Genomic DNA, 21,003 nt, shown 5'->3' with positions numbered 1-21,003 from the left:
CTGTAGGCACTAGCAAAGCAAGTTTGTGTTTGCACATTTCCAGGAGTGGTGTTCTGGCCATCATTCTGACAAGTGGACAAGGAATAGGACTAAAACTAGGCTTTGGGCTGTGCACTTGTAAGATTTAACTAATCTTAATTGTCATGGTAAAGCACAGTATGCAAAACTGTTTAGCAATACAGTTGATTTGCATGTGCTAAAAAAAATGTGCAAAGTGCAGGCATGAATAAAAACCAACAGAATTCATAAACCAGCATGTACAAAAACTGTCCACCTGATATTCAGCCTACAGCTGTAAGCAGCATCAGAGCTGCTCACAGCCACAGGCTGAACTGACTCTGGATAATCAATGTTGGGGCATATACAGCTTCAAGCATTGCGGTCACCTAGAAGTTTGCTTCACTGCATAAAGTTAGGACAGCCTTTTTGCTGAAAATCACCACTAACTGGCTGCGTTTGCGAACCACCCATGCCCCACCCCTAACCTAGCTGGTTAGGAGATGGCTGGTTAGTGGGGATATTTGGCAGCACTAACCAGTTAAGTGCCATTGAATATCCTCAGATAGCACCAGCCAAGTCCTTTAAAGTTTAAATGGCTTTGAATGAAAAAAAAAAACTATATGTGGCTCTGATTCCACTCCACTGGACCAACATACAGTCTAATTCCACCTCTAGTATAGAAGATAAAGGTAACAGCTTGCAGTGTACACAGGACTTCAGAAGTAGTGTGAACTCTTGAACAAGCATATTGCTCTTGCCCACCTAGCTTTTCTTATAACAGCTGCCTAATTATGGACCAGATCCAATTTTTTTGGCAGCCTATCTAGTAAACCCAACAAGATATGTCTGAAGGCCAATAGCCCAGGTATCAATGATGAAACCATTGTCCTTTCAGCATTTTAATCCAGAAAACTAAGATCCTTTAGCGACCCCCAAGTGCACTGCTGCCAATTTACCCATTTCCAGAAGGGAAATTTTTTTGGCCAGTCCTGCTTTTGAATTTACAATCCAGTGCTGCTGTGTAGTATCTATAGTGTCTGATTCTGCTCATAAAGCTTCAAAATAGGGTTTTCATAAATCTAAGACCAGCTAAAATCTCCCTCATGGAGGTAGGTAAGCTCTGCAAGTGTCTGCCAAGCCTTACCAGAGTTTCCAACGTATCCATTTCTAGGAAAGAGATTTCAGAACAATCCTGAATCTCTGCTAATCTCATCCTGGTGCATTATAGGACCTACAGCTTTGATTTCAATGGGTAGAATGAGGCACTACAACAAGCACCATACTGCCTTGAGAGATAATTGTAAAACTCAAACTGGTCGGAAAGCCTCCCTCCTGGGTAACTCAGCAGCTCTGTACCACAGAGTTTTCCTACATGGCATTGAAACACTAAAACTCAGTCCCTCAAGTTAATCTCTAATAAGTCTACCAGCAAACCATGACGCGTTCGGGTTTGCTTTGCTGTACAGGAAAATGAAGGTGGAATCCGGTAAGGTCTGGGGATCCGTATTTTACCCAGACCCCCGAAACGCTTCTCTCTGCCTCTATTTGCCATTATTACACAGAACACAACGCCCCCCCCCCCCTTACACACCATAACGTACGTCACGCGCGCTCTCACTTCCTCACACCCCTATCCCTTAGGAAAGGGCGGTTCGGCTGGTGGCGACGGGCTTCGAGTGTGCACGCGCACGCATTGTCTTGCCTCAGCAGCACCTCCCCCACGTTGTTCACTTGACGCCGCCTATCTGTTCAGAAGAAGTAACGGGGGAGTTAGACGGCTTTTGAAGAACTGAGAAATTGGTTTAATCTGCTAAAAAAAAAAAAAAAAAACTCGCGTGGGTAGGGGGACGACGACGAGATCCCAAAGAAAGGGACGCTTAGACGTATTGCGCAGACTCCCTCTTGCCAGGGTCGCGAGTCAAAGTTCACCCATACCATACATATACTATTTTCCATAAGCTCTGCTGCCGACTGGCGCGAGGATACCCCCACTGTAGCCAACACAGCAGAGGAGGATCCCGCGCGCCACCACAGCAACGGTTTAGTGGCGCGCGGCGGCTGGTGCTTCGCTATGGCTTCGGGCTCTTGAGGCTCTTCATCCTCCGCTTGCCCGCCCGCCCGCCCGCCGTGTGCGCCTTGGGCTGGGCTCGCGCTCTCCTGCTGACGCGGCGGCTGATTCTCCAGGTAAGCGCGGCTCCGCTCTGCCTTCTCTGCTGGTAGCGCGAGTGAATTGGCTTCTGAAGCCTGGGTGTGCTGCGGTAGCTGAGGTCGTGTCATCTCGGCACCTCCTTTAGCAAAGGGGACGGTGTAAAAACCGCATACAGCGGGATCCTTTAGCAAAGTCTCTCAGTCGGGTTTGGACCGGAGGGAGGAGAAGCTAGTCGGGTGCTGCCCTGGGGAGTGCGAGCATCCTCTTGTGCAGTTGTCGTTGCTGTTGCGCTTTGGCTGTGTGTTTGCTACTACTTCCCCCGCCTTCCTTGTAGTGGATGTCTTTCCCTGTTCTTCTTAGTTGTTGGGCGAGCTCTTATAAGTGACTCGGGGGCCTGATTTATTAAAACTCCCCCCTGGGGGGGGGGGGGGGGGGCTCAATGAATCAATTTATGAAAGTCTACTTTCTATACTTACCTGACTCACACTTTTCCTCTTTCCTCTCCCTTATTTAATCTTTATACATCACTAATTGTACCTGATATCCTGGAATGACAATGCCATGACAGGACTCTGTAAGCCACATTGAGCCTGCAAATAGGTGGGAAAATGTGGGATGCAAATGCAATAAATAAATTATTTTGTCTCTTTCAATGGTAACATTTTTCTATTTTGTCCTGGTCCTCCCTTCTTGTTATTTCTCCACAGACCTTTTTGTTTAACGAGTTTTTATTTACATTTATTCCAATTTTATACGTGCATGACAAATATATTTCTAGAAATATTTCTGGTTTGTAGTGGTAGATGTTAGTCTTTAGAGTTTCATGTGCTTTGACATTTTAGTATGTTTGTTTAGCTCAAGTGTTTTTTTTTTACCTCATGTCTCTGAAAGGAGCCTTACATAAGAACAGCCATACAGGGTCAGAGCAATGGTCCATCTGGCCCAGGATCCTGCTTCCAACAGTGGCCAAGCCAGGTCACAAGTACCTGACAGAATCCCAAATAGTAGCAACATTCCATGCTACCAATCCCAGGGCAAGCAGTGGCTTCCCCCATGTCTATCTCGATAGCAGACTATGGTCTTTAGCTCCAGAAGCTTGTCCAAAACCTGTTTTTAAACCCAGATATACTAACTGCGGTTACCACATCCTCTAGCAACAAGTTCCAGAGCTTAACTGTTTACCGAGTGAAAAACTATTTCCTCCTATTCATTTTAAAAGTAGGTATAGTAGAAAGTACCATCATTTTGCTATAAAAATATCAAGAAATGTGCTTTTAACTAAGTTGGGCAGTCTAAACATGATCATGCTATATGAAGAACCCTCCTCATTATTAAAAAAAAGTTTTTTTTCAAAGTGTCACGTGCAGGCAAGTGTTAAAAGGGGATTGTATTTAGTTGTTGGACACTTTAAGTAGGAGTTTGCTGTAATTTGGTATATTTGTTCACATATAAAACATGTTTTTTTTCAAAACTTTAACGTTAATTTAGTAGTATTAGGATAAATATTGAAATAGTTTAAATCATATAAAACATGCTTCAGTGTAAATTTGTATCAATTACCTGCAGTAAAGATGTTGCACAACTGCTATCATAGATAAAGGTTGATAATTATAACTTGTTGAATAGGATCAGAATTCTACATATTGATAGTAAATGTAGCTGCTGCTACTTTGGATAAAGCAACTGTTGCATTCTTTGCTGTGCCTCTCTTCCCATCCCTTCCATCATTGTTTGTTTAAAGAGCTCAAGGCATGTTGAAATAAGTTAGAAAACTACACCAGCCTACATGATCCGCATCACCTTGTATATTATACAGTGCATCAAACCAGCATCTGAATAAGGCACAATAGATATTTATTGGGGTTTATTAACAGCCTTTATGAAGAGATTCACTCAAGGTGGTATACAGTAGGTACAGTTTAACATCAAACAATTCTGTTAACACTATAACAATAGAAAAATGTAGAAGTATAAACATAAATACAATGAAAGAGGAAACTTGAAAACAGCAAATCAAAATCTAATAATAGGACTACCATGAAACAGGATCAAAAATATACAAATTTAACAGCACTGAAATTCAAGTAACAGAGATATAATACGATGCAAGCATAATAGTGATGGAAAATCTAATAAGTACACAATTAGAAAATTCAAGTAACAGTGCTATAATACTAATGCTTTTCTACAATACAGCTTACTGTATAGCTGAGGGGCCAGATGGAGAGATGTAGATGGGGACAAGATGCATGGTACAGAGTTAGTTGGGATAAGTGGGTGGCCAAACTAAAGGCAAGTTCTTTGTACAGTTAATCAAGATATAAGCAACTTGTCTTCTAAGTTACAATGTGTGTAGCTAGCTAGTCTAGTTGCAGAATGGGTGTATAGTCAGTCACCCTAAGTATAAAAGGCTTGGGAGAAGAGCCAGGCTCTCTACCTGTTTCTTGAAGGTAGAGGTCGTCTCACGTTACATGTAAGCCCCACTGGGAATAAATTCCGGAGCGTGGGGGCTACTCCTGAGAAAGCTCATCATGCAATTTCTTTTGATGAGGAGGACAGATAGTGATGAACCTTGAGAGGATCTTAGAGGTCTTAAAGGTGTGTAAGAAGGCTAACTTATTCTTTAAGTACTTTATCAGCATAGAGTTTTAAATTTAGCCCTGTAGCCAGTGTAGCTTTTGCAGGAAGGGTGTGATATGATCACGCCGTTTGCAGCCTTCTTTCAGTCATGTTGCAGCATTCTGAATTAGTTAGAGCTGATACAAACTCTTTTTGTTTTAACCAGCGTACAGGGCATTATAATAGTCTAGTTGTAATGTTATTATGACATGGACCACCGTGGTCAGACTTGTTTTTCCAATGTATGGAGAGAGATTTTGTAGCTGCCATAGGTGATGGACAGTTTTTAAAGGTTATTTGAATTTGCATGATCAGAGTGAGTGATGAGCCTAGCGGTATCCCAAGATTCCTGACCTGTGACTTTAGGGGGAGTTCATATTTCCCAAAAGGTGTTTTGAATTCAGGTGTTTGTCCATTTGTGTTAGGTACCCAAAGAATCTCTATTTTGCTTGGGTTCAGGCAGAATTTATTTGCGTATTCCTGAGTTGTGATTAGGCAGGCAGACAGTTTGCTCAGAGCTGTGGGTAAATCTGTTTCATTGGACATGAGTAGTTGCACATCATCAGCATAGATGTAGAATTTTGTGTCCATCGACCGAAGCAGCTCAGCCAGAGGCTTGAGGTAGATATTACATAAAGTGTGAGGCGGTATGGATTCCTGTGGCACTCCACAGTTTAGTGCACAAGGTAATGATATTCTGTTGCTGAACAGAATTGATTGCTGTCTGTCTGACCCATAGGATTTGAACCATGTAAGTACTGTTCCACTGATGCCTGTTTCTGCCATTTTTGTAAGCATCTTTATAAAGAAGTTTGTGCAACTAAATTGGAATTAAGTAACCCGTGTATTTTTGTAAGCATGATATTATGATTTACAGTATCGAAGGCGGCTGAGAAATCTAGCAACAGTAGTTATCAAGGCAGATCCCCTGTCACGATTTCTGTGCAGATCATCAAGAAGGGACACAGGAACTGTCTCTGTTCCATACCCAGGTCTGAAGCCAGATTGACATGGGTCTAGCCAATTACTTTTCAATTAGCTAGTCGTTGAGTTGAATGCAGTCTGCCTTTTCTATAAGGTTTGCTAGGAAAGGGACGTTAGAGACTGGTAGTTTTCGAGCTTATCCTTGTCAAGTGAGCTCTCTTTTACTAGGGGGCACACCACAGCTCTTTTTAGTGTTGTTGGCAGCTGCCCTTCCGTAAGTGACGTGTTAATTTTTGTGGTCCCTTCAATGAGGTTTATGCTCGCTCGTTGTACTGTCTTTGCTGGGCAGGGATGAAGAGGGCAGGTTGTAGGTCCTAGGCCTTTTCAGGATTTTTTCAAGAACTTCTTCTGTGACCTGGTTGACTGAGTCCCAGATGGATGTGCATGGTGAGGAAGAGGGAGTGTTCTCTTCATTAGCTTGTGGGAGCTTTGATGCGACTATCTATACATCTTGATGGAGACCTTTAATTTTGTTGGCAAAGTATGTGGCAAAATCAGTGCTGGTTAGTTGTGACTGGCAAGGCTGGTTCTGTTTTGGGGTTTGCAGTAGACTGTTTCCTGTTTTAAGTAGTTGCTTGGTTGAATTTGCACTTGTTCTACATGTCGAGAGAAATACTGTTTCTTGGCGGCAGTTAAAGCCTGGCAGTACATTGCCATGTGTTTCTTACACATATAGACAAATGCATCAGGCTTAGCACTATATTCAGATGCTGGCCTGATGTGTTTTACAGATGCTACAACATAGGTTAAATTTTTTACTTTAGTATGCTTTTAAGAAAAACGGTGTAGCATGGAATAACTAACAGTATTCTTTACTACTTTTCAAGCTGGGAGGAGGCTGCTTTAGCATGAAAGACTTTTAGCATGAGAGGCAGGGCCTTGGGCAAGAAATTAGTCTTTCTCCATTGAAAAAAGATGGTCTGGAGCAAATCATATTTCTAGATAAATTTATTTATTTGTTTGCTTTTGTATCCCACATTTTCCCACCTATTTACAGGCTTAATGTGGCTTACATTGTTCCATCATGGCGATCGCCATTTCCGGAGTGAGAGATACAAGTGGTATTACATTAAAGATCATGATTGACATAGTAGATTAAGCAGTCAAGTATAAAGAATTCATATTCGGAATGAGAGATAAAGTGGTATTTCGTTAAAGTTCATTTGTGGTAGAGTAGACCTTGGTAGTCTCCTTCAGCTCTCTCTCATCAAATCTATCTTTTTCTTTTTTTTCTCCTTTACAGTCTTACCTCTAATACTCCCTAACACATCTTAAGTCTTTCTTCCCACATTCCTGTCCCTTATACTCTTTGCCCAGTACACAGGCTTCATAGCTTTGGCCCAGCCATAATCAGTACTGAGCCACTTCTCCCATCAGCCAACCTCCATCATTCTGGCTTTATTTTCATTTCATAGACCATTGTTAACTTGGACTTGGGGAAAATCCACTATTTCTGGGATAAGCAGAATATTTTTTGTACTTGTTTTTAGATCTTGCCAGGTATGTGTGACCTGGATTGGCCACTGTTGGAAACAGGATGCTGGGCTTGATGGACCTTTGGTCTGTCCCGGTATGGCAGTACTTATCCTAGAGGGCTCTCAGTTTTTTGCCACCATCTACTCCAAGCCAGTTCTTCTTCCAGTTTAATGCTCCTTCTCCTTAATCTTGTCTGGAGGCTTAGTATAGGTGCTGCTTGCAGAACAGTTGTTATACTTTTAACTAATGCCATGGGCTCGTAATAAGTTTGAGCCCACTGTGCCCAAACTCTTGCACTTTCCTCACAATCTCAAGGGAATAGCATAGGAGTTAAACACACATGGCTCAAACTCACTGACAACCAAGCTGTGCCAGAAGAAAACAGAAAGCTGTGTTGTAGGTAGCATTGTTTGAAAGCCTCCAGTGAAGGTGAAGGATATTGTACACTGAGGAAAGAGGTCAGGAAGCTATTTTTAGGGTCTCCTAGGACTGCTGCTGGCCCCTGGGCCTTACAGTGAAGAATACTTGGCTAAGCTTTCAAAATCTTCCCACACTGTTGTATAATTGCCTGGAAGTTGTCAGCAAGCACCTCTCCGTGCTGTCCACTCTCGACCTGCACCTCTCCGTGCTGTCTGTCTTCACCCACACAATTGGGGCTAATCCACCTCCTAAAAGGAACTGCTTCTGCTCACTTGCAAAAAAGTAATTATTCACAGTACCAAATTTATCCTGCAGAGTACTTTATTACACCACGGTACCAGTGGGAAAAACAGTATGTTCACTGTACCGCAGCTGCTGGTCTCCGTGCACTTTGCTGCACTTTTCAAACACACCAAACAAACAACAGTTCAGTCTTAGAATTAGCTAAAGACTTGGGAAAACCTGTGGTTCAGGCTATTCCTCCGCTCCTCTCTGCTACTGCCTAGGAGTTAGAGGCATTTTCACCACCCTCATTTGCCAGACACCAACACTCTGACAACCTCCCACAAATGTTCAGACTGACCTCCTTCAGGTAATTAATTCCCACAGTTCCATGAAGCCAGACCGCATCTAGGCATTGTCACTTAGCGGCCTCAAATCTCTGGCTTCTCTCTGCAGTCTCTTCCCTTTCCATCTCCCTTTGTCCTGAGCAAAAGAACTCCATTTGCTCCACCTCTGCCTCCTTCATGACATTTTCACTTTTCTCCCCTAGTTCAATCTCCTCCCACTCCATGGAGTCTTCCCCCACTCTCTCTCCCAGGTGCTGCTCCTCCACCTGATTATCCTCCATCTCCCAATCACCTCCTGACTTTACTACCTGCTGGGAGTTGTAGTGCTGTTTCTCTTGTTCCCTCCTCCCTTGCCAGTGCTGCTGGGTTCTGTAGTTCTCTTCCCTTCTTGCAAGTCTCCTACCCCCTTTTCCCGTCAGAAAGTGCTCTTCCTTTCTTGGCTTACTGCCCCTGTCAGCTCTTCTCTGCCTTCCTTCTACCTCCTCCTTACAAAGTGTACAGTGTGAATGTTGGATTAATAGAGTACATGATGTTTATGATGTAAATATGGCAGATTACACTCCTCTAAGTTACGAAGACAGATGATTTGCCATGTCTAACAAGATCTAACTGGCTGTTTGATTTGCAGCATAACTGTATGCAGTCCGTGTCCAATTCTGTGCACCTGAGCCTTTTTAAAAAAATTTCTTTTAAATTTTACCCTGCCTTATCCAGATGTTATCTGGAGGGTAGGGTAAATTCAGCCGCAAGCTACAAATTATACATGCTTTTTCTCAAAGCACAACACCATACGTTGATATTTCAGAAACCCTCATCATAGATCCCTTCAGGAGTCGTCAACCCCTTAATACAGGCTTTCAATTACTGTATTGACAGAGATCTGAAGAAAATCAAAAAGAATAAACAACCCCATTATCAGCACATTGTGGACAAGGGTAGTGGCAGTGTAGTTATGAACTGCACAGACTATGTAGAGGAAATTCAGAGACAACTTGACCACCGTAAATTCTATATTCCTTTAACCGGAGATCCCACCAAAGATTTACAAAGAGATATTGCAGAACTGATTTATATCTCTAGGATGGGATTTCTCACTAATAAAGAAAAAGAATTCCTTCAAGTTCAACATCCAGTTGTCCCGACACTGTATGTCTTACCCAAGATACACAGATCCCTCGAGAATCTACCTGGAAGACAAATAGTTTTGGGAAGTGGATTGGTTTTAGAACCACTGTCCATTTTTGTTGACTTCTTCTTAAGGCTACTTGTCCCACTCATCCCGTCATATGTCTGTGACGTCACACACATGATCAACATTCTGCAAGATTACGATGGTCCGCTTTCCAATGCTATCATGGCTACTTTAGACATTGAGTCTATTTATACTAATATTCCACAACTTGAAGCACTTACTATAATTGAACACACACTCCAATAAAAGAGACACACACAGACATATCCCCCAACCTTCTCATTCTAACTTGTGCAACCATTTCCCTGACTGAAAACTACTTCTGTTTTACATCTTTATCAACAAATCAAGGGCACCGCAATGGTGGCCTTAGTGGCCTCTGATTTGGCCAACCTCTATGTTGGAAATTTTGAACATATTCATCTTGAAAATGATCCTTTTTCCAGTCACATCAAAATCTATAAGAGATACATCGACAATATATTTATACTTTGGCAAGGAGATGCGGATATCCTTTTGTAATTTTTTCATTGGCTCAATATGCAGGATCCAAACTCAAATTTCAGATACAATACAGTAATGATCAAGTTAATCTTTTGGATTTAACCATCACCAAAAATGAATATTTTTTAAATACCACTATATACAGAAAACCAGATCAGAAATGCATTTTTGCACTTCACGAGTTATCACCCCAGTTTAAAGAAGAACTTACCCCTTGTCAGTTTCTCCGTTTACGCCAAATTTGTTCTGACTATGAAGATTTCAATAAGCAGGCAGAAACAATGTCTAACAGATTTCTCAACAGAGGATATCCAGTTGGACATGTTAAACAGGATATATGCAAGCTGTATCTGCTGATAGATATTGCTTCAGCAAGCCTCCAAAAGAACTGCACCTGAAATCATTTGTACTCTTCGATTTTCTTTTTTGGCCAAACAGATACAGCGGGCTATCTCGAAGGACTTGAATGTTTCAAAAACAAAAGATTAGTAGTAGCTTCAAGGGAAAAGAATCTGAAGGAATGTCTTGTACCTTCTGCTCTACCAGATTCTCATATAGAACCTTCAGGCCCTCACTTTGGACATCGCAGATGCAGGAAATGCAGCATATGCCGTCATAGTTGGGAAACTTCAATTTTCACTCATCCATCAACATGCAAGAGATATGAACTATGTCATGCTTCGGATTGTAACTCATGCGTAATTTACATCATACAATGTCCTATTTTTACTACTGTTTACTACTGTACATTGGCAAAACCAACAGCTATTAAAACACAAATCGTAGAACATCGAAGTTGTGTGAAAAGGAATACAGTGAATGCTCTGTGCATTCAGCACATCACACTATTGATGACTTGAAGTTTCTGGTCTTTAAACAGTATAAATCGAATTAGAGAAGGGGAAATTTAGATAATCTCCTACTTGAACAAAGATGTATTTTTGATTTTAATACATTAATCCTATGTGGCCTTAACAGTGAAATTGACTGCCATTCATTTTTATGATTGTCCTTAGGATTGTTCTTATGTTGTTTCCTCATCAGTCTGCAGTTCATTTGATATCATTTTAGCATGTTCCTTTTTTCCCATTATGCCAACTGATCATTTATGCATTTGGCAATACATACTACAATTATATATGTGTCACATCGCCATGCATACATTGTATCAATATGTACTCACAATTGGCTTCTTTAATTTTTTTTTTTTTTCACTTATAAGGACTTTTTATTAATATACTAGTAAAAAAGGCCCGTTTCTGCCTGAAATGAAACGGGCGCTAGCAAGGGTTCCCCCCTCCCTCCGTTGCTGTCTCCCTCTCTCTCCTCCGAGTCCCACGCCCTCCTTTCCTCCCCTCCGAGTTCCAGGCTGTCCTCCCTCCCCTCTCCCACTCCCCTGTAACTCACCACTTTGTCCATAAGTGTCCTGGTGTTCTGCAGGGCCCTGCGGTCATCCGCCGCCTACTTGTGGTGCTCCAGTGCCAAATGGCAGACGGAGATCCAGATTCACCATTGCAGAGTTTGTGTATGGTGTTGGGGGGGGGGGGGTGAGTGAGAGACAGAGAGACTTTGATTTTCCATGGTAAAGTTTGTGTATTAAGGGGGGGTGGGGGGAGTGTGTGGGTGTGAGTGAGAGAGATGCTGTTTCTCCATGGAAGAGTGTGTGTATGATGGGGGGGGGGGGAGTGTGTGGTTGTGAGTAAGAGATGCTGATTCTCCATAGTAGAGCTTGTGTATTTATTGGGAGGGGGAGGGGGGTTGTGATGTGTGAGGGAGTGGCGTGGTGCTTGGAGGGGGGTCTGCGTAGATGGGTTGCGGTTGTGAAAGTGAGGAATCGTTCATGTCATGTTTGTGTTTGTGTTTTTGTTGTGCTAGAGAGTGTGTGTGTGTGAATGTTTGTTGGGGGGGTGTAGATGGTGAAATGTGAGGGAGTGGCGAGGGGGTTTTGAAGGGGGGGGGGGTCTGCGTTCCTGTGGTGATGGGTTGAAAGTGAGGGATTCCTCAGGTCATGTTTTTGGTGTGTGTAATTTTGTTTGGGTTTTTTTTGAGCTACACAGTGTGTATGTGTGTGTGAATGTTTGGGGGGGGGGGTGGCGGATTGGGAACTGTGAGGGAGTGGCTGTGGGCTTGGAGGGGGGTCAGGGGCTTGGAGGGGTCCAAATGAAAGAGCTGTAGATGGCCGAAGAATAAAGGTTGCTTTATTTTGAGTGTGTAGAAATGACGGCTGGGCGGGAGAGTGGAAACAGAGATCAACCAAATTGGCTTCCTTGTTTACAGGGAGCTAAATAGGCTCACGGTGTGTTGCAGCGGCGGTGAGGGCTTGGAGGGGGTTCAGGGGTTTTAAGGGGGTCAGCGTTGGTTGGTGGGCGGGGGCGAGCCCTCACAGCGCCTTTCACATGCGTGTGAAGGCACTGCAGCAGAGGCAACAGCTGATCGTTTCTGTTCGGGCCTCCCTCCTTCCCTCCGTGTCCCACAGGGGAGGGAAGGAGGGAGGGCCGAAGGGAAACGATCAGCTGTTGCGTGCTGCAGGGCCTTGACACGGAGGTCAGTGGCGTTGTGAGGAGCCGGCCGGCGTTCCGTTGCAGACGGAGAGGGGTGAGTGGAGGGGGAGAGCGGCGTTGATGACGATGACGACCGCGATTGTGGTGGGGCCATTCATCGAGGGGTGGTTGGAGAGTAGCTGGGCTTTTGGAATCCTGGAACGTTGTTTTTCTGTGACGTCACTGTAGGGTTCGTAGGTTGAAGGCATCTCTCTCTGGCCATGTCTCCGCCCTTGATGTCATTACGTTTGACGCCAGGGCGGGCCAAGGAGACATGGGCAGAGAGAGATGGCTTCACCACCATGAACCCTTCAGGGAGTGACGTCAGATTTCTGCAGAACGTTGAGGGTGCGTTTTATTATAGTAGATATTTCAATATTTAAACCATTACTTTTTGTGACTTTTGTTACTTTGCATTCTATTTGCCTAATCAATTGGCATTTATTGTTGCAACAAACCTGAAATCACTGCTTTTTTTTTCATTACTGCTTATGCCTATGTTTGTTCTGTTCAAACTTTTATCCAGTATGTATATTGCACACGTTATTGCAGCTTCTTAATCTTTTTTTTTTTTTTTTTTCAAGTTTCACCACTTCATCGCATTAAAGTGACATTATAGTCCTGTTCACATATACTGTTGATTATTCTTTTATTTACTATTTATGACTGATAGAGCACATATCAGCACTGGTGTTTCTTCAACCTATGAACTCTTTCTTATTCCATGCTGCACATCTGTGCAATTTTGTTTTAAGATTGTTTAAGCAGCAAATACATAACTTCTTTTCCACCGGTACTGATGTCACTGAAATCTACCAGCACCTTTTTCTGAAGGTGAACATTTGTGTTCTCATTTTTTATATTTTTTATCTATTAATGTAGAAACTATTTAGCTAATTGTCCTCTTTATACAGCTCCCCGTTCCTACAGTAACATGTACAAATGACTAAATCGGATCCATAGAGATACACATTTATTCACTATTTCCTTGTCATCAGCAGCAGATGAATTCATTACGAATGGGTTGTGTCCACCTACCCAGCAGGGGAGATAGAGATCACTGAAAACCATAGTGCCTCTAGGACGGCTAGCTCCATCTGCCTCTCAGTATTTCTCTATTTCCCAGCAGTATTGGACGTAGCTTGTTCAGCTCCTTCAAGATTCTGCCTGGGGTGGCTCCTTTGCTTTTGCCAGTTGTAGCAGGGGTGTTGTGGCTAAGTGGAGCCCACTTTAAAGGCACATAGGTTCGCCCTTTCCCTGCCTTACCCTTCCCCCTGTGTGGATGCAGGCATATAGGTTTGCCCTTTCCCTGCCTTTTCCACCCTCTTCTGCCTCCGGAGTACCTCTGTAGCTGTTTGCCTCCAACTTTCCTCACAGTGTAAAAAAAAAAAACGCGCTTTTCAGCGCTGCTATTTCTGAGACTTTTCCTGACTGTGCAGCGTGACCGGAGCTCATGGACTCGGTCCTTTTAGGTAAGAGCGGTACTCAGCTCCTCCGGCGAGGGCCTGCGGAGGGCATTCCGATTGGGGTGATTTTGGTGCGAAGCCGCCATTTTGAATTTTATTCCGCCATTTTTCGGCGATGGCTGCTGAGGGAGTTAACCGCTGTTCCCGTTGTGGCAAGCACAGATCAGCAGCGGGGCTCTGTAAAACATGCTGTTTAGACGGTAGAGCCAGTACAAGCATGGCAAGCGATGATTCTTCCCGCTCGATGGAGCTGGCAGCGGGCGCCATCTTGGAAGCGCCGCATGGCTCGACCCCCGCGGTTGCGGAGGAGTCAGAGCAGAGGGGCGCCTCAGGCCGAGGCTACCAGAGGAGCTCCGTTCCCCGTGGCTCCTAATTCGGAGACGGGAGGTCAGGGTGAGTTTTTCTCCCCCGAGTTTGTGCTTATTTTACATAAAGCCTTCATGCTGAAAAGAGCTCTGCCACAGGTGTCTGACACTGCGTTGCTACCTGGTCCCCCTCCGACTGATGATGGCCCGGGGCTGATGTCAGACGTGGATGCCCCTGAGCGTTGAATGCACGCTAAGCATAGATGGGTAAATTCCCCGTCGGAGAGTGGTGCACCCCCCCCCCCCCCCCCCCCCCCCCCCCGTGGTTGGGCTGTGGGGACTCTGAGGGATCTGGCAGGCCTTCGTGATCTGAAGAGCCAGAGGAAGGTGCCGGTTTGCTACTGGATCTGTATGATCCCACTGCGGTTCGGATTTTCCACCACGATGAGCTGCCAGCACTTATCTCTGATGCCTTACAGGCCCTCTCTATTGATGACCCTGTTCAAGGCGAGACCTCCTCTGGTAATCAGAGGATGGTGAGTACTAAGAAGCCTGCTCGTGCCTTTCCTTTGCATGACTCCATCCAAGAGCTTATTTCTGCTCAATGGGCTGACCCCGAGGGACCCTTGAAAGTGGCCAGGGCGATGGGGCATCTTTACCCTCTGAGCGAGGAGCATTTGGCCCATTTTGGGATGCCTAAAGTGGATGCCTTAGTCATGGCGGTGACAAAAAAGATCACCCTCCCAGTAGAGGGAGGGGTCGCCCTGAAGGACATTCAGGACCGGCGGCTGGAATCAGCGCTAAAACGGTCTTTTGAGATTTCAGGCCTAGCCTTAAGGGCGTCTGTTTGCAGTTCTTATGCTGCTTGAACCTGCCTCTCTTGGTTACAACAGGCAGTGGAACTGCCTGTGGATGGTATGGAGTCCCTCGCTGAGGTTGCACCGCGAATGGAGTCGGCCTTGTCATTTTTAGCTGACGCCCTCTATGATCTGGTCAGAGCTTCGGCTAAACAGATGTCTGTGGTGGTGTCCGCCCGCCGCCTTCTATGGCTATGGCATTGGGCAGCTGACATGGCCTCTAAGCAAAGGCTGGTGAAGTTGCCCTTTCGGGGCCTTCTGTTATTTGGAGAGGAGTTGGAGGAGATTGTTAAAGACCTGGGGGATGCTAAACCCCAGCGGTTACCTGAGGATAGGCCGCGGCCTTCTTCCAAGGGTCAAGTGGTTCCCTCCTCCTCCAGACCTCGCTTCCATGAAGCTAGAAGGTATCGCCCGGGGCGCTCTGCTGGGTTTACTCAACGTGCCCGCGTTCAGCAGAGGAACTTCTTTCGCTCGGACAAACGCTCCGCAGCGGGAGGCTCAAGGCCAGGAGTTCAGGGCCGTCCTCCACAATGATGGGACGCGGGTCCACTCCTCATTTCCAGCTATAGGAGGATGCCTTTCCCTCTTTCTCGAGGAGTGGACCAAGATTACCTCAGATCAGTGGGTCCTGGACCTGATCAGAGAAGGTTACCGATTGGAATTCGGTGCCCCGGTGAGAGACGTGTTTGTGGAGTCCCAATGCGGCACTGCCGTCAAACGGGCGGCGGTAGAGGAGACCTTACAAGTCTTGTTGCACCTTGGAGCGGTGATCCCCGTGTCTCCCACCGAACACGGCTGCGGTCATTACTCCATTTATTTTGTGGTGCCACGAAAAGGCGGGTCTTTTTAGCCCATTCTCGACTTGAAGAAAGTCAACGAGTCACTAAGAGTGCGGCATTTTCACATGGAAACCCTGCGCTCCGTCATTGAGCCGGTACAGCCAGGAGAATTCCTCAAGTCTCTGGACCTAAAAGAAGCTTACTTGCACATTCCTATATGGCCCCCACACCACCGGTTCCTACGGTTTGCTGTGTTGGGAAAACATTTCCAGTTTTGGGCCCTCCCGGAACCTTTTCCAAGGTAATGGTGTTAGTAGCTGCGTTTCTCAGGCGAGAGGGTATCCGGGTTCACCCGTATCTTGACGGATGACTCATCAGAGCGGACTCTGCAGAAGAGAGTCATCGTGTAGCAGCCAGAGTGGTCTCAGTACTGCAATCTCTGGGCTGGGTCGTCAATATACCCAAAAGTCACCTGACCCCCCTCTCAATCTCTAGAATATTTGGGGGTCCGGTTTGACACGGCCTTGGGGTTTGTTTTTCTACCCGACCAAAGGCGGTGCAAGCTTCAGAATCAGGTCCGTCTGCTCCTGAGGATGCCTCGCCTGTGAGCTTGGGACTTTGTCCAGCTGTTGGGGTCGATGTCGGCCACCTTGGAAGTGGTGCCATGGGCGAGAGCCCACATGAGACCTCTGCAGATTGCCCTGCTTCAATGATGGTCTCCTATGTCCCAGGATTATCAATGCAGACTCACGTGGCTCCCTGCGGCCCGACTCAGTATGGAGTGGTGGCTCTCAGACAGCATGCTGCGGCGAGGAATGCCGCTAGCAATTCCTGATTGGTGCCTGGTGGTAACGGATGCCAGCCTGAAGGGCTGGGGAGCACATTGCCAGAGAAGCTATGCCTAGGGTCTGTGGACACCTGAGGAAACGGGGTGGTCCATCAATCGCTTGGAACTGAGAGCGATTATTTCAGGCTCTTCTGGCCTTTCACAAGACTCTGGAGGGGCTGGCTGTCAGAGTTCTGTCGGACAACACGACAGCAGTGGCCTACATAAATCGACAAGGCGGCACTCAGTGTCAAGCACTGGCTGCAGAGGCCGCTCAGATATGCCACTGGGCCGAGCTACATCTGCAGCTTCTGTCAGCAGCTCACATAGCAGGTCAGAGCAACGTGCAAGACGATTTTCTAAGCAGGTATCAAATCGACCCTGCGGAGTGGGAACTGGCAGATGAAGTGTTCCTTCAGATCTGTGCCAAATGGGGAACACCTGTAGCGGATCTTATGGCCTCAAGCACAAATGCCAAAGTCCCGTCCTTTTTCAGCAGACGGAGAGATCCTTGCTCGGTGGGGTTGGATGCCTTGGCTCAACCCTAGCCCCCGGGCCTCCTGTATGTGTTCCCTCCTTGGTCCTTGATAGGGCGACCTCCTGGGAATTCGGCTGCATCAAGGAGTGGTGATCCTCATTGCCCCGGATTGGCCCAGGCGGCTGTGGTATGTGGACCTCCGGCGGATGCTGGTGGAGGCTCCCCTTCCTTTGCCTCTGGTACCGAACCTGTTGACGCAGGGCCCGGTGACCATTGAGGATCCATGCCACTTTGGTCTTACGGCATGGCTATAGAGAGGGCGCAATTGAGAGAAGGGCTATTCTAACAAGGTCACCTCCACTCTTTTGCATGCCCGCAAGCGTTCCACTTCCGTTGCCTATGCTCGGAACTGGCGCCAGTTTGAGGCTTAGTGTGTTTCTAAAGCGATCACACCCATGCGGGCTTCTGTCTCGCTGATTCTTGACTTTTTGCAGGATGAAGGCTTGGCATATAATTCTCTCCGTGTTCAAGTGGCAGCCTTGGCATGTTTTCAGGGGAAGGTCGCTGGCCTCTCCCTTGCTGCGCACCCAGACATTGCACGGTTTCTTAGAGGGGTGCTTCGGCTCCGACCTCCCGTGCAGGCCCCTTGTCTGGCTTGGAACCTGGGGCTAGTATTAAAGGCTCTTCAGTGTTTGCCCTTCGAGCCGCTTAGGCGAGCTTCGGAGAAGGATGTGACTCTAAAGACGGTCTTTTTGGTGGTCATTACATCGACGAGACAAGTGTCTGAGCTCCAGGTGCTGTCCTGTCGAGACCCATTTCTGCAATTCTCAGAGTCCGGAGTAACGGTACGTACATTGTCTTCCTTCCTGCCTAAGGTGGTTTCAGCGTTTCACCTAAACCAGCCTATTTATTTGCCCTCCTTTACTAGGGAGGAGTTTCCGGAATCCTTTGGGCAGTTGCACCTTCTGGATGTGTGCAGGGCTCTGTTGCAGTATCTGTAGATGTCTAATGCTTTCAGGACCTCTGATCACCTTTTTGTATTGTTGTCAGGTCCTCGCAGAGGGTCTCCCGTGTCTAAAGCCACTATAGCCTGTTAGCTTAAGAAAGCAATTTTTTCTGCATATCTGCTATCTGGCCGGCCTCTGCCTGACGCCTTTAAGGCATATTCCACAAGAGCGATTTCTTCCTCTTGGACTGAGACGGGAGCACTCTCTCGTCAAGAAATATGTAGTGCAGCTACTTGGGCTTCTAAGCTCTATTTTGCCCGTCATTACAGGCTGGATGTGGCTGCCAGGAGGGACGCGCTTTTTGGAGCACCAGTGCTTGCGTGTGGTGTGGCTTGTTCCCGCCCTATCTAGGGATTGCTTCGATACATCCCATTCGTAATGGATTCATCTGCTGCTGATGACAAGGAAGGGAAAATTAGGTTCTTACCTTGGTAATTTTCTTTCCTTTAGTCACAGCAGATGAATCCATGATCCCTCCCTGATTGACTCTGTTTTGTTTTCAGTTTTTCCTGCAGACATGTTCCCTCATTGGGAGAAGCTGGAAAACAGTCTTCAGGAGTTCTGGTCTACTACAGGAGGTTGAATTCGTCCCTCCGTTGTGTTATTGCTCCTGTTCTGGGGCGTTCGTTTGCTGTGAGAAAAGTTCATGTTATGCTACTTTGCGGTTTAAAACTGCTTTGGAAGCTTCAAAATACTGAGAGGCAGATGGAGCTGGCCATCCTAGAGGCACTATGGTTTTCAGTGTTCTCTATCTCCCCCTGCTGGTAGGTGGACACAACCCATTCGTAATGGATTCATCTGCTGTGACTAAAGGAAAGAAAATTACCAAGGTAAGAACCTAATTTTCCCATATCAAATCTATGACTTTTATCCTTTCACAGTTAATATTCACCGGCACTGTTCAGTTAAGTGCCACTGAATATCAGAGGATAGCCCCACACAGGTGATTTAACCAGGCAGGAGCCTCTCTTGTCTAGTTAAATTGCTTTGAATATTGACGCCTAAAAGTTCAATAAAACTAGAGAATAAATTAATACTTATTGGCTTTACTTTCCAGCCTTTATTTTGCCATATTGCTTTAAGAGCCCAAACAGCACCACATAAGTTAGCTGGGGTTTACAGTTTAACTCAAGGAGGTTTGATAACAGGAGATGGCAGAAGCCTATCTGGTCTGTTGCGTGGTCTGAAGCCAGTGGGTGGAGCTTGCTGCCATATTGAGGGATGCAAAACATTGGCAGACACTGTTGAAAACAATAGCAAACTTGTGTGGTTTCTATTGTTTTTAATTCTTTCTGTTAGAAGGGGATGGGAGGTGGGTTTGGAGAGTTTTTTCAAGGGATCTGTGAATGGTGGGGAGGGTTATATTCAAAATGTCAGTGCAATGTTTTTTTTAGTTTGGCTATATGCCTTTATTTTTGCTTACAATGACAAAGATATTTCTATATTTGTATGTCAAAACAAACGCTTATGACTCTGTGTGTGTTTGTTTTATTTTTTATTTTTTGACATCTGTTTTATTTATTTGAAAGCTTCCTATATGTACATATTTTTATTCTGCTCTGATTGTTTCTCTGTGTATATTCGTATGCTGCACTGTTCATGCGCTGTCAGTAATATTCCCGCTGCATCTACCTCTCTACACCAGAAATCTCAGCAGGCATCCAGGCCAAAGTTTCAGCATGCCTGTCTGACATTGCTGCCTGGATGTTTCACTGCCATCTGAAGTTAAACATGACCATTTCAGCATGCCTGTCTGACATTGCTGCCTGGATGTTTCACTGCCATCTGAAGCTAAACATGACCAAGACTGAGCTTCTTATCTTTCCACATAAACCGACCTCTCCTCTCCCCCCTTCTCTATTTCTGTGGATAATACGCTCATCTTTCCCGTCTCATCAGCACGTAACCTTGGGGTCATCTTCGACTCCTCCCTCTCCTTCGCTTCACATATTCAACAGACTGCTAAAACCTGTCGTTTCTTCCTCTGTAACATCACCAAAATTCGCCCTTTCCTTTCTGAGTATGCAACCAGAACCCTTATCCAGTCTCTTATTACCTCCCGCTTAGACTACTGCAACTTGCCTCTCACAGGTCTCCCACTGAGCCATCTCTCTCCTCTTCAATCTGTTCAAAATTCTGCTGCACGACTAATATTCCACCAGTGTCGTTATGCTCATATTAGCCCTCTCCTCAAGTCACTTCATTGGCTCCCTATCCGTTTCTGCATTCAGTTCAAACTCCTCTTACTGACTTACAAATGCATTCACTCTGCAGCTCCTCAGTACCTCTCCACTCTCATCTCTCCCTACACTCCTCCCCGGGAACTCCGCTCACTGGGCAAATCTCTCTTATCTGCACCCTTCTTCTCCACCGCTAACTCCAGACTCCGTTCCTTCTATCTTGCTGCACCATATGCCTGGAATAAACTTCCTGAGCCAGTACACCAAGCCTCATCTCTGGCCATCTTCAAATCTAAGCTAAAAACCCACCTCTTCGAAGCTGCTTTTAACTCCTAAACCTTCAACTGTCCCCTATCCCTGATATGTCCAGTCTGTCCGAACCCTTATCCCTTACTTGTCCTGTCTACCTGTCATAATTAGATTGTAAGCTCTATCGAGCACGGACTGTCTCCATGTTCAAGTGTGAAGTGCTGCGTACGTCCGGTAGCGCTATAGAAATGATAAGTAGTAGTAGTAAACATGCCTCTCAGTCCTACTGCATGCATGTTAACCACTGTCAAATATTGTATTTTATCCTCTGCTTTTTTCATGATGCTTTGTTTCTTTAGATTGCTTTTAGTTTACCTGTTGTGCCCGGTATCATATCATGCAC

General features: G+C 45.7%; 1 protein-coding gene across 1 annotated transcript in view; it reads left to right on the top strand.

The window, feature by feature from the left end:
- The first annotated feature begins 1,743 nt into the window (after window positions 1-1,743).
- The window catches only part of TMEM184B (transmembrane protein 184B), a 192,406-nt gene continuing 173,146 nt past the window's right edge, over window positions 1,744-21,003 (top strand). The window contains exon 1 of the mRNA XM_030208321.1: window positions 1,744-2,184. The gene's annotated coding sequence lies outside the window, so the exon portion shown is untranslated. The remainder of the gene's footprint in view (window positions 2,185-21,003) is intronic.

Source organism: Microcaecilia unicolor, chromosome 1, assembly GCF_901765095.1.
Source record: "Microcaecilia unicolor chromosome 1, aMicUni1.1, whole genome shotgun sequence".
Lineage (NCBI taxonomy): Eukaryota > Metazoa > Chordata > Amphibia > Gymnophiona > Siphonopidae > Microcaecilia > Microcaecilia unicolor.
The sequence above is the reverse complement of the archived record's forward strand: the minus strand, read 5'-3'. Positions and strand labels throughout refer to the sequence as shown.